The following is a 14,007-nucleotide window of genomic DNA, read 5'->3' as shown; positions in this document are numbered from 1 at the left end:
CAGGTGAAATAAATTGCATATATAAGTGAAGACTCCATCAAGCAAAGTCCAGGTTGTGTCTCGTATGTGTGTGCAATTTTAATAGAGGCCTTTCCTGTGTTGTTCTGGCATAGAGTAGATGACAGGGCTACGCCGACAGACAGTGAGATGAAAATAATAATACAGAAATATATTCCTGTGGAATGTATTGTTATAGGTGAGACAAAACAAGTATTACTAGGACAATAAAGAACCAGTCACACTGGTAATCTTGCACAGATGGTCCAGTGCTTGATGTTCAAATCACGTTTTGTTGCATTTTCACAGCCTTGAATGAGCTGTGTACACAGCCATTGTTTGATGAGGAAAATTGAAGGCATGCCTTGTAAACTGTCGGCGCCTGATGCCAAAGACAGAGCTTGACTGAGGCGGTTTGAGCAGGACACTTTTTTTTTTTAAATCCTGTCACCAAGACTAGGTTTGAGCTGAGCTGTGTGCAGATGGAGGGTGCATAACGACTGTGTTATGAGGTGGAATGGTGGCTGCAGTGCAGCTTATGGGCAAGCAGCGAAATGGCGCGGGGGAATAGACTTTGGTTTACATGGATGAGACAATTTCTCTTCAGGGTTTTCTATGTAATTTAGGTTGAGCAATGTTCCTCCTCTGACAATTGAAATGAAGGCTCTATGTAATTAACCTAGAAATAGGATGACACCCTAACTCAACCCTGTGCTTCGGCGTAATACTGTCATCATCTTTTCTAACATTTCAATTTCATACTTTCCCCCATTGTTCCTTTGAATAAACAATTTAATGAAATCAAAATTAGGCACAATCCTCTTATCGGGTCAACCTTTTCAAGGCTGGATAACATCCCACCACAGAGACTTCCTGTAATTTTATATAATTATTATTCTGTTGAAACAATTATTATGTAGCACTTTACCAAATATATTGCATTAAAAGATATGACCCCAAATGTATCTACAGTAATTTGAAGATGGTAAAAAAAATCTACAGTAATTTGAGGATGGTGATGAGCTATATTTTTACAGCTCATTAAAGATATGCATGTATACGTTAGGCAGTAACAAAAATGATAAAGAATACATTACAAAGGTGTTCTAGCAATCATTTGTAGTTGAGATTATTATTAAAAGCATCATGGATAGATTTTTTGATTTCAACGATGTAATCTACCACAAAAACAGTCTCTCTCTCTCTTTGTACTCAGACATGTTTTGGGTATATTTTTGACTATATAATTTCAGAAACCCACAACCTGCATAATATGGAAATTTACTCTCCAACAGCAATAAGTGTACATTGTATGCACTATTTTTGTTTCATAGTGAGTAGGTGGATGCAAAATATTTTGTGGTGACAGAATTTAACAGTTTCCTCTGAGGCATGAGAGAAAAAATACAAACCAAAACATAATATAGACATATTGGATGTACAGCTGTAGAGTGGAGCTACATATATTAAGGTCAGTCAGTTATAAAAATATTTAAGTATTTCATTAGATTTTTTTTAACTGACTGTTAACACTTCAGAGGCGTAAGCAACTGCATATAAGTGGAATAATTAAGGATTAAAAAAATTATGAACTTTAGGAAAACATGAAGAAGAATAGCATGCCTTGAAGTGTTTTACTCCTCTTACACTACAACAGTTTCACAAACACTACAATGTTTGATTTAGTAAAGAACATGTCATACTTTTTATCCATTTATAGATACATTTGCATGTTGTGGAACATCCACAAGAAAGGTTAGTTCCTGTTATTACTTGCATGATAACAGCTACCATCAGTCTTTTTTTTTTTTTTTCAATTAAAGCTGTAGAGAAACCAGAAAGTACAAACTCTGTCCTGAAGCGCTGAAATTGGACACACCTTCCGTATAGAAAGTGTCACCATATCAGCAAGTAAACATTAAAAAACACACATTTTTTAACTATTTTTTATTAATCTTAGATTATGTGAAGCGTCCTCCATACAAGTGCCTGTGACTGAGCTGTTGCAATAGAAATGATAATGTCATTAATATGAACCTGTGATTTGAATTTGAGTTGGCACTACTGCCAGGTCTGCTGTTACGTAGGGAATAACATATGACAGATTGTGCTGTTATGTGAAAATAACGCACGCCTGGGGTGTGATGCGGCACACACGTCAGGAGTGTGTTATTCTGCTTATACCACAGTGATTTGACAACATTTACAATATATACTTTATTAATCAATGACACATCTTGCTTTTTAATGGTTTATAGTTAGATTTAACGTTGTGGAACATCAAGTTATTTCCTGTTCTTGCTTATGTTATAGCTGCGATAAACAGTCATTCCCTCATCAGCCTCTCTCTCTCTCTCGCTCTCTTTGTCTCTCTCTCTCTCACTTGATCTGTTCACTCTCTCTCTCAAAATGTAGCCTATCATTTTAGCAAGAAACCAGAAAGAAAACAGAAAACTGTACTGAATACTTTCCCACGCTGGGAAACTTTGACTGTTAAAAAGCGCCTACAATGAGACTCTTCCCATAAATGTTAGAAAAATGTCTCCTAATAAAACATCACATAAATGATTATACATTTTACTTTGTTAAACAACACAGTTTTTTTAAAACTATAGAAACTATTTACTTTAGTTAGTATAATAACAGTAATGTATTAGAATGAGAACATCAATATATCTGTTGTTCACGTTACAGCTGGAACTACTGTCTCAGCCATGCTGTTATACGAAAATAATGCAGACCTTCTGACCAATCAGATTGTAGAATTCAACAGCACGGTGGTTTAAATGTCATAAGGAAATTTTTAGAACTGTTGATCAACATTGGTTAAAACCTTGGCAGATAGAGATATCATAGAAAAACAAAAACACTGATCCTAAACTAGCCAAAGGCAATACAAAACACACAAGGCAAATAAGAAAATGGAAATCAGGAACAAAGGCTAAGAACTGCTGGCATAACACAAAAAGACTTTGTAATGCACCACAGCATTAATAACCCTGACACTGGCACTGGACATCAGATTGATTAAACACACATGAATAGTCATCCAGACTAGTGCAATGCTTTTTCTTCTCTTTTATCATCTCTGAGATCATTGACACCTTTGCAGCAGCACGTTGCAGGGGTAGTTGATCAAAGAGTTCCTTCAAAATGAGCAATAGATATTTGCTTTTGGAAAGCAACACAATTTGGTGTTAGAATTTACTAGCCTTTAAACTGGCTGATGCACATTATTTTACCATTTCCTTTGTAACAGCTCAAATATCACATTGATGATCCAAATCTATTTAATAAATAATTATACAGAGGTGTATTAACCAAACAAGACTTTATATCTGCTCATGAACTATTGCCTTTTTTTCTATGGTGTACCCTGAGGATGTATACTTGGTCCATTCTTGTTATTGCTCAACAGACCGGTACTAGAGCTGATCGGAAGGTCGTGAGTTCTAATCCCAGCACCACCAAGCTTCTACTGTTGCTGCTTCTCGCTCCTGAGAGCAGGATTCATCTGCTCAGCTTTATCCTGTCTCAACCGTCAGTCAAATGAGGTAAATGTTAAACGTAGAGCTATCAGTTGTGGCCATGGAAATAACTTCCATAGTTACATAGCTATATATATATATATACTGTATGTCATGACAGATGTTAAGTTTCTTTGATCAGTTACTAAACCTGTTTTTCAAGAGACTAATAAATAAAAAATTAGAAAATTTGTTTCTTCAAATTAAGTGTGAATCTCTGAACCTACGTGTTATTCTAGGTTGATTTCTATATTGATAATAGCAGTAAATTGGCTTTCTTGCCAATGTTGGATCCAACGTTTCACTGCAGAATGTGAATGTTTCTTTCCTCTGAACTACATTAATGTCCTCTTTAACATGGCTACCAACAGTTCACACACAGCTGGTAGAATCCAGCAGGTAGAGTGTTTACAAAAAACGTTTTCACTGTTCTAGATGTTTCTTTTCTGATGCATTTAAAATTATTTTACTTATTTCTAAAACATTACTGCTACATTTGTGCATCTCAGCCTGACTGAATATAATACATAGTGATGGACTGCCTAATGTACCAAGAACTAGAAAATAGCAGAAAGTTACAGAACTCCCTTTCACAGGACACCATCAATAAGTACTTTTAAAACTCAAGGGTTTTATTTATTTATTTATTTATTTATTTATTTATTTATTGTAATTTAATTTCATCTGGTATTCCTTGACTGAGTGTGACTTGAGAAATGAATGATATTGCCAAGAATAAAAAATGTGTATGAGTGTGTGTGTGTGTGTACATACATACATTTACTATAGACTTGTGCTCTCCACATGATGTGTACACAAACACACACATACACACACACACACACATATATATATATATATATATATATATATATATATATATATATATATACATATATATATATATATATATATATATATATATATATATATATATATATATATATGTATGTATATATTCACTTGTATTTAAAAAAAAAACAACTTTCCTCTTGCAGTGGTGTTGCACTAGATGTTTTAACAGGAAATTACCATATTTTATCAGTTAAATTAGGAGCACTGACTCTTTTAATATGACTGTACATGAATACAAAATAAATAAGGAACAAAATATGATGGGGTGTGCTGTTTTAGGAAAATAATCAGTAATGTGGTGGTGGAGTTAGTGTTATGACCCCAAAGTTGATTATTTTCCAACTTTCCTCTTACATGACAGCAATTTACCAAAAAAATACCATTTTTATTTCATTAATTAACAACTTGCCATACTTTTTAACCATTTATAGTTATGTTTAATGTTCTGGATTGCCCTTGAGACAAGCTAGTCCCTGTTCTCATTTACATTATAATGACTATAAACAGTAGTTCTCTCACCAGCCTCAGTTTTTTCTCTCTTTTGAAAATAATAAGACAAAAAAAAAATGCAAAAAACCCCTCCGTCCTGAAGGCTTTCCTGTTCTTAAGGCTTTAGCTCAATGGTTATGATGTGCTCACACTGGAGACTCCTTCCGAAAATGCATAACCTCACAGAAAACTTCACAATATATCAATAGTTGTTCATGTGTTTATGTCGGCTGTCCACTATACAAGTTCCTGTGCAAGTTGTTACTACGTAAACGATAGCGTATTAAAATGAGCATGTTAATATAAACCCAGCACAACTGTTCAAGCTGCTGTTCATCAGCACCTTCTGAACAATCAGATTCGATAATTAAGCACCGCATTGATAAATACATTCACTTTATTTTAAATCATGTGCTTAAGTCTAACAAAACACTGAAATACAGCACATACCTCCCCAGGATCTTGTTACTGTATAATAATACAGCTGTAGATATAGTTTTTTTGGCTCCTCTGCTGGTTTTGCAATTAGAAGACCTACTTATCATGGTCTGCAGGGACCATATATCTTATTTTTGACACCACCTTAGCCACTCTTTTGAATATTTTGCCTTCCATGAACATATTAATTTACATCTCAGAGGAACAATCATCATGATAACCTCTCAAAAGCGCCACACATGTATTTGTAAATGAATCACAGAACAGATGTGCCTAAATAAATATCTAATTCATCACCATCACAGCCATTCTTGCAATTCACATCTAGGTGCAATTCATTGTTTTGCAAAACATGCACAATGCATCATTTTCTTACACGTCAGGCTTTAAGTATCATTAGCGGTTTGAGCAATCCAGTTAAGCTAAACACACCTGACAATCACTAAATAAATTTATAAGGTATAAACATCAATTTAAATTCAGAACAGACGTGTGCAGTTTTATATAGTGAGTGACAAACAAAAGCATGAGCATGACCATTAATACTTGACTAACTGGATTAACAGGGATTCTGTATTTGGATGAATAGACATAGCTTCATGCACTGCATCACAGACTGTATGTGCTGTCTAACTGTCAGCTATCCTGTTATCCTGAAAAAGCATGAACAAAGTACAGTTTTAGTGCAATTATTTGTATCTCTCTTGCTGCTGCAGAATGCTCTTCACTGATTTCATGTCTCGGGGCCATGCACAGGACGGCTGGGAGTCATAGGCCGGGACTCTGCCTTCCTCTGACACGACATTGTATCTTGGGTTGGCAGACTTCAAATGAATAAAGTAAAATGACTGTGAATGGTTGCCTAGAGCTCTGATTTAAATGCAGCTATTATAATGTAATGTAATAACATATGACCAGCTAGCTAGTTAAGTGCATTAATGCAGAGTAAGGGGAATGAGTTTCTAATGCCTATTGTTTCTAATGATGATCCTTTGTCAAAAGATCAGCAATTTATTGCTAGAGACATTATTATCTCTATTATACACTGTGAGGTGACTGTTATTTATATGCTACAAAGAATGACATTTTAGCGAGTGAAAATGTAGTCAGAGTTATCCAGTGTTTCATTTATACGATTGCAATAAAGCAAATATTTATTTATTTATTTATTTATTTATTTTACTAATTTCAAGCTTTGCATTATTTTTTTTGTCCACATACCTGCATGTTCCTGATTTTGAAAAGATCTACTGTCATCCATGCACTCCAATTAACCCAACTAGTAAAAAGCACTCCACCATCAGCCAGATCACGTCTCGAGCGATGTGTGTAGTGCAGCAGGTGGTGGCATTCTATACTTACCACACACTGCAAAAAATGTCATCTTAGCCATCAATATCCTGAATATAGGCAGATTTAACAATTTTTTTATTATTATATTTTTTCTAAGCAAATCTAAGATTATTAAGCCTGTTTCTATATATATATGGATATAAGATTTTAATATAAGATATTAAAAATCAGTATGGAGGGGTGTTTTTTTTGTTTGTTTGTTTTTTGCTTGTATTTTTTTCCTTTGGTTGCTGAACCTACACTAGGTTCCCACAAAAGGTTATATCTTAGTGGAAATGAAATACCTTAAATTTAGTCAAATTAAGCTAGTATTTCTTAATAAAAAAATTGATTAATAAGATTAATACAATTATTAAGCCTATTTCTAGACATTTCACTCATTTCAAGCTTGAATCTTGTTCTATTGGCAGATAATTTTTTAGTACTTATTTCTAGAAAGAATAGAATAGAATCAGACTAATCTTATAACAGGAAATACTAGATAAATTAGAAAGATAAATAAACTAGAAAAAAACAAAACAAAACAAACAGCCCACATATGTAAAGATTACAGCCCACATATGTAATCTGCTCGTCCCAGGTTCCTGGGTTAGTGGAAACAAGTATAGCATGATCCAGTAACGAATCAGGGCATTACAGGTAACTACACTGCATCTTTACCATACAGGAAAAGCATCTGAGTAAACTACAGAGCATAATTGTGCAAAGCTGAGCAAACTGTCTGTGCAAATTACAAGAGCCTGTACACCACTGTGAGAATGTCGAGAACAGCAAACATCTCAGAAAGTTGATGGTGGCTCTGAAAGGTGCTAGACAATAACAGCAATAAATGATATTCTTTTTATTTTTACTCCAAAGACACTTTCAGATACACTGAACCTTTTATTATTTTTACCATTTAGTTTTAGCTTTATATAAGATGTAAGGCACCAAAACATTTGACCTCAAACATTGTATATATATATATATATATATATATATATATATATATATATATACTGTTCTATATATATTACATACATTACATACAATTGCAGATTTTGGCTGTATATCATTTTAACCATTACGGCCTGGTGGTGTAATGTCAGGTTCAGTATATATATATATATATATATATATATATATTTTTTTACTGTATATATATATATATATATATATATATATATATATATATATATATATATATATATATATATATATATATTTACTGTATATACTGTATATACTGTATATAGTATAGTCTATTGTATTTGGAACTATTTTGGATTCTTATTCATTATTCGTTACTTTCAAGTAGTTTCAGACATTGCACAACAGCTTAATTTTTATTTTTTAATTGCATCAGCTCTATTGGAAAATACATCAAATCCAAATTCATGATTCAAATCCACTCCTGCAGCACTCCTGTGAGCTAAACATCATCAGCCACTTCTGTCATGTAGAAATAATGATTCGGCATTTGCATTGGGGTGTTTTGCTTCCTGGTTGTAGGGTTTAGTTAATTCCAGAGGGGTTGGCCTACCATTCAATTTGCACATGGCCACGCTTTGATAGAAAAGCCCTTTCTGCATAGAGTTCCATTGGTGGTGAATGTTCACTGTACATACATACATACATCCATACATTCTATAGATACATTACAAATGTAATTATCTATGGAAAATTAAAGGAAAATACTTGATGTTGTTAGCTGTTGGGCTGCTAATTTTTTAGGTTAGTGCTGTATTTTTGTTATTCCTGTAAGTCGTGTGCCACGTTGATGTCATGGTGCGGCATTTCTAGTGCAGTTACAATGGCATTTAACAGGAGATAAACTTCAACGATCTCAATTATTACATAACTATAAGACAGTTTCACTATTATCAAGTACAATTCTCAATCACCATTTTCCAGAGATGTTCAATGTCATATTCATGAGAATTCCAATGTAGAAATAGTGGAGGCAGCAAAAGTTGGACTCAAACTACTTTCTGAGTTGAAATAGGCGTGTTATAGAGATGAGAAAACACTAAAATGTGCAAGACAGTGGCTCTCCAGAACTGGCTTTGGGAAAATGTGTACTACTGAATGAGGTCAAGTGGCACCATTTAAGTTTAAATACACTATGTGTGTGTTTGTGTTTGTGTGTATTGTGACTATGTGATTATTTTAAGACACATCTAACTATGTTTGCAAAGAGCCAGTATAGGATCAGCATGCTAATGCAGCTGATTTGGTGGGAAACATCAGTCTTTTCCTCTAATTCTAGTTGGTCACATACATAACTGGGCAGTTAGCATTCACCCTCACCTGACCAGTGCCATGTTGATCATTTAAAATAATACAGAGCCAGACTTTGAACAACAATTGCCCTCAATTATTGGTATAATGTTGTTTTATGTCTAAAATAATAATAAAAAAACTGGTCCTGCAGATCTGAGTTGGTCTGTCTTTCCCCCCCACCATCCAGAACGTTTGTTTAAAAGAATATAAATGATCCCCAATGTGATAAAACTTTGCATGAAATGGGCTTATTTTCATTCTGTTTACAGACAGCCTCTTTTATTGCCCTTACAAGTTGTGCCCTCCAGCTTGTCAGGGCCATAACGGTGACTGTTCTCAATTTTTGTCAAATTAATGTGTTCTGTTTGAAGTGTGTATTTCTGCGAAAGGGGAATGATAACATAGCCATGATTTTCGTCCAAACATTTGCATAAAATCCCCCTGGTCCGGCAAGTTCTGAACGGGTTGTGACTGGAGAGAAATTAGGATATGAGACAGTGTGAAAGGGGGAAGGTGAACCTCGGCTTGTCTCAGTATGAAAGAAGGAAATCTGTCTTGGTTGGTAAACAGTGCCCCCAGGCACTTCTTTCCTTCTGTTTGCACAGTACTTGGGAGCAGCAGTTGTCCCTCTGCGATTCAAATAGTGTAAGCTCACTGAAATCGGCATACACAATGCTAATGGTGGCGAAGAGAAAAGCGCATCTCTAGACACGAGCAAAGCCTGCATAGGAAATGCCATGTCCTTAGAACATGTCCTACTGGCACATTTTTGCTTGTCACACATTTCTCCACTGCAGTCCCATCAAATCATGCTTTTCATATTTTTGGAGACAGTTTATACTTGCTGCATAAACAGGGAGAATACAATTGACTACCGTTTATCAAATGGTCGCCATTTTTCTCTCTTTTTCCTTTAAACCATTATAGAGAAATGGTATGGCTTTTAAGCTCGACTTCAGTATTTAAAACAATATGAACAACAATATGAAGTAATTATTTTTCCTGCATGATAGCAAGGTTTTGTTTTGTCAGGAACAGCTCGAGGCTGAAATCCACAATGCTGACTGCCCTGAAGCAAAGCTTCTGCAACACAAAGGCTTAGAATCTACACCCTTACCGGCTGAAATCCCCTTCTAGCCAGTCATAACGTGAACAATTTGGGTTTGAAATGAGCAACGTTTTCCCATATCATACTGAGTGCAGTCATTGTCTGCTCTGTCGCTACACAGCTGATCATGATTAGCTTTGGAAGATTTACTGTTTTATCTACATGACACATCTCCAGAGTCATTGACATGATTTGCAATGCACGGAGAAAAAAAATTGCCAATTGAAGAATGCTAGTCGAAACACACTTTTGGCAAAAGTTTTTTCATGATCAGCTTTCCTTTCGTCCTTAATTCACCAGAGTAAAGTACCTGCAATTCATCTTCATCAATCTACATGGACATCCCCCAAAACCCAAAGAGTGGGCTGAGGTGCATCTTGCCAATGGCACAATTTTCAGGAATGGCAGATCCAATTTTTATAACTGTCTCTGAAGTATCCTCCAGCTGTTGCTCTGTGTGACCCTTCACTCATTCACATAGTGCTATATGAGGCTTAGTTTCTGCAAGACTGTCTTCTTTTTTTCCTCTGAAACCTCTGTCATATTTCAGTGGTAGAGAAATTAAGTACAATGAAGAAGCATTAGTGTTTCCAGGTCGACTAATAATGTTCAAATTACATTTCAAAACTCACATCAAAGTACTAAGCCGTGGTCATTCAGAATGCCAAAATACACAGAGAACATTAACATGGACTCATTATGTGAGTCAGGTTGCATGAAAATGCCATTAAGTAAGCTATATTGGCTATTTTATACAAACTAGATCCTGAAACTATGATTAAACCTATAAACCTTCATGCTACTCTTTCACTTTTAGTTAAAGAACCACTTTCTGAGGGATATAAAGCATAACATAGATAGAGGTATAGCTAGGGGGTGGATTTTGGGTATGAGCCCCCCTGGAATATTTTATGATGGTTCCAAATGCTTTTTCATGGGTGGTTAACATAACATACATATGATACAGATGATAATATACTGTATGTGTTAAATAACATGTTTATTTGTGATGTAATGATGTGCTTAAACAGTCAAGAAGTCATTACTACAATTCCACATTTAACCACTCCAGACATCAAATTGACACTTCCCTGTTCCCTGTTATTGACTATCAGCTGTTATGCTGAGAAACAGGATTACCCAATCAGGATCAGGTAATTTCCATTTCTGTTTGAAAACTACTCGACAGCTAATTAGCATTTTTTTATCATTTTCTGTGGAACTGTCATTTTATTTCCTACACCTATTAACAACTGCGCTAACACCATCTGCAGTTTGCACTTTGTCAGCCTACACTCACCAACTACTTTACTAGGCAGACTGCCTGCTCATTCATGCTGTTACCCAATCATCCAATCAAGTGGCAACAGCTCAATGCATTAAATAATTCAGATACAGGTCAAGAGCTGTAGGTAACGTTACATCAAACATCATAATGGGAAAAACTTTGATCTCAGTGACTCTGACCATGGCAAAGTTGTTTGTGCCAGACAGGAGAGTGTGAGTATTTCAGAAACTGCTGATCTCCTGGGATTTTCACATAGAACTGTCTCTAAAGTTTATACAAAATGGTGTGAAAAACAACAGCATCCAAACAACCAATATCCAGTAAGCGGCAGTTCTGCAGGAGCAAACGCTTGCTGATGAGAGAGGTCAGAGGAGAATGGCCAGACTAGTTCAAACCGACAGGAAGTCTACAGTAACTCAAATAACCACTTTACAACTGTGGTGAGCAGAAAAGCATCTCGCAACACATAACGTGTTAAACCTTGAGGCAAGACCGTGTCAAACAATGGGCTACAACAGGAGAAAACCACACTGGGTTATTTTGTGTGAAGAACAGCTATGAACAGGAATCTGAGGCTACAGTGGGCACAGGCTCACCGAACCTGGACACTTGAAGATTTGAAAAAACATCCCCTGGTCTTGTTCCAATCTTCGGCTTCCCAGTTTAGGTGAACCTGTGCCCGCTGTAGCCTCCTGTTATTGCCTGACAGGTGTGGAACTTGATGTGGCCAGTGAGTGTATAATTCTGGTGCATGTGTTCATTACGGTGGTTGACTCTTTGGGGGATTGTAGAAAACTGCCTCATGTTCTTTCAGTTTCATTAAACACACCCTACCAAGATCATCCTGACCCTCAGAAAGAGTTAAGACACATTTTTGTTCATTACACAGAAAGCATTATTAATGAAACATGCAGAGGTCTAACATACCAAAAAAGAATGTATCTGTCCTTCAGAAAGTGCTTATATATTTTGCTCATTATACATAAAAGTCCAAAATGTCCTTATTGTTATTGTTATTTTTTTTATGTCACATTAAATTGTTTTCAACAAACTCCACAAGATTCTTGAAGAGGACAGATGGTAATAATTTGAATTTCATAGTTTTGTACATTAGGAAATTAGAATAATGGCATGGCCAAATCCTCTGAAAATGTCCATTTAGTTCTATATGTGCCACATATTAAACTTGAATCAAATTGTTTACTAGAAATTTACTAGAATATTGAAGATGACACGACCATCATGCATTTGTATTGTATTGATTTGCCATGATTGCATCGCAAAATCCTCCATTAAGCCAAGTCAATATATTTTAAAAACCTATAAAACAATTATACATCATTATTCCTAGCTAAGTGCACAGGATTCTTGAATGTTATGGCAAGATTGGTTGATGGTAGATCATGCCTTAAATAATTAAATGAATAATACCACCACTTCTATTACTGTCTAGCATTCCACACTCCATGCTAATCAATTTATTTGTACAGATCACACAGTGATTTTATTAAGCATATTTACTCAGCTACCCCCTGAAATTAATTTCTGGCTATGCCACTGATATTGGAGCAGTATTTTCCTTATTATTGTAGAATAGAAAGCCATATTTAGAAATACAATATTGAGAATTTTACACCTTGTCATGATGTGACATTCCACTCCTATATTACTGCACTTACTGCAATAAGATCTGTATATACTGTGTACCGCTTATTTGCAGAGGGTAAGATGGCTGTTTATTTTGAAAGTGCAATAGGTGTTAACAACGTACCAGTAAACTGAAGAGATTTGACTTTACAAGCATTCATAATTATGGAAGGAAGGAAATGAATGAAAGCACGGCAAAAGAAGCTCACCTGTTTCAATATAACTATTCTGTCATGATGAAAGTCAAGATTCAGATCATGCTTCATGCAGCATTAAGTGTGGACTTTAATCATTTAACAAATATTTGTTTGACAAGCACATGTAAGAAGACATGCATTTTGAAGTCACCATCATGGATTTTGCTGTGAGGCTGAACATGTTGCCAGATTCACTATGGTGTCACTGATGCAATGGGGCTGTGAGGAGATGCAATAATGCTTTGTTGAACATTTCAGAAAACAGTTTAACTCAATCATTGTTCATGAATATAATATAAAAATCTCAGTATGCCCATTACAAAAATCCATGCTTTTCATTTGTTTTAGGTGAATTAGATGGATTACGTTTAGCAGTATTTCAGTTTTAAAATACGCAGTCTTCAGATCTGTGGCGTTTCCCAGCTTCATACGGGTCTCATACTGGCAAATAAAGGTTTCAGTTAGGAAAGGCATGGGGTTAGAATGCACTTTTTTTTTTTTTCTCCATATGAAATTGAATCAAATCCAACCACATTGCCTTTGCCTGTTCAATTTGTACAGATTTCCCTTGAAATAAAGATACCAGCATAGCATCAGTAGATCTGAATGCCACATGTGAATAAAAGGTGGGAAGCCATTTTAGTCAGACTGTGCTCTATTCATCTGGGGTGTCAAAATATAATATTTACTGCAAGCAAACCCAACCAATCGCAACAACACTCTGATAGATGCTAAGGAAACACCCAGGATGAATATGGGCTGATTCTCATCATGGAGTGCCAAAAGGCTGTTTTTTTTTCTAGACATCTAAATCTAGTATTGATCAACCATTTCTTACAGTATTGC

The sequence above is a fragment of the Pangasianodon hypophthalmus genome, chromosome 7 (genome assembly GCF_027358585.1).
Source record: "Pangasianodon hypophthalmus isolate fPanHyp1 chromosome 7, fPanHyp1.pri, whole genome shotgun sequence".
Taxonomy (NCBI): domain Eukaryota; kingdom Metazoa; phylum Chordata; class Actinopteri; order Siluriformes; family Pangasiidae; genus Pangasianodon; species Pangasianodon hypophthalmus.
The sequence above is the reverse complement of the archived record's forward strand: the minus strand, read 5'-3'. Positions refer to the sequence as shown.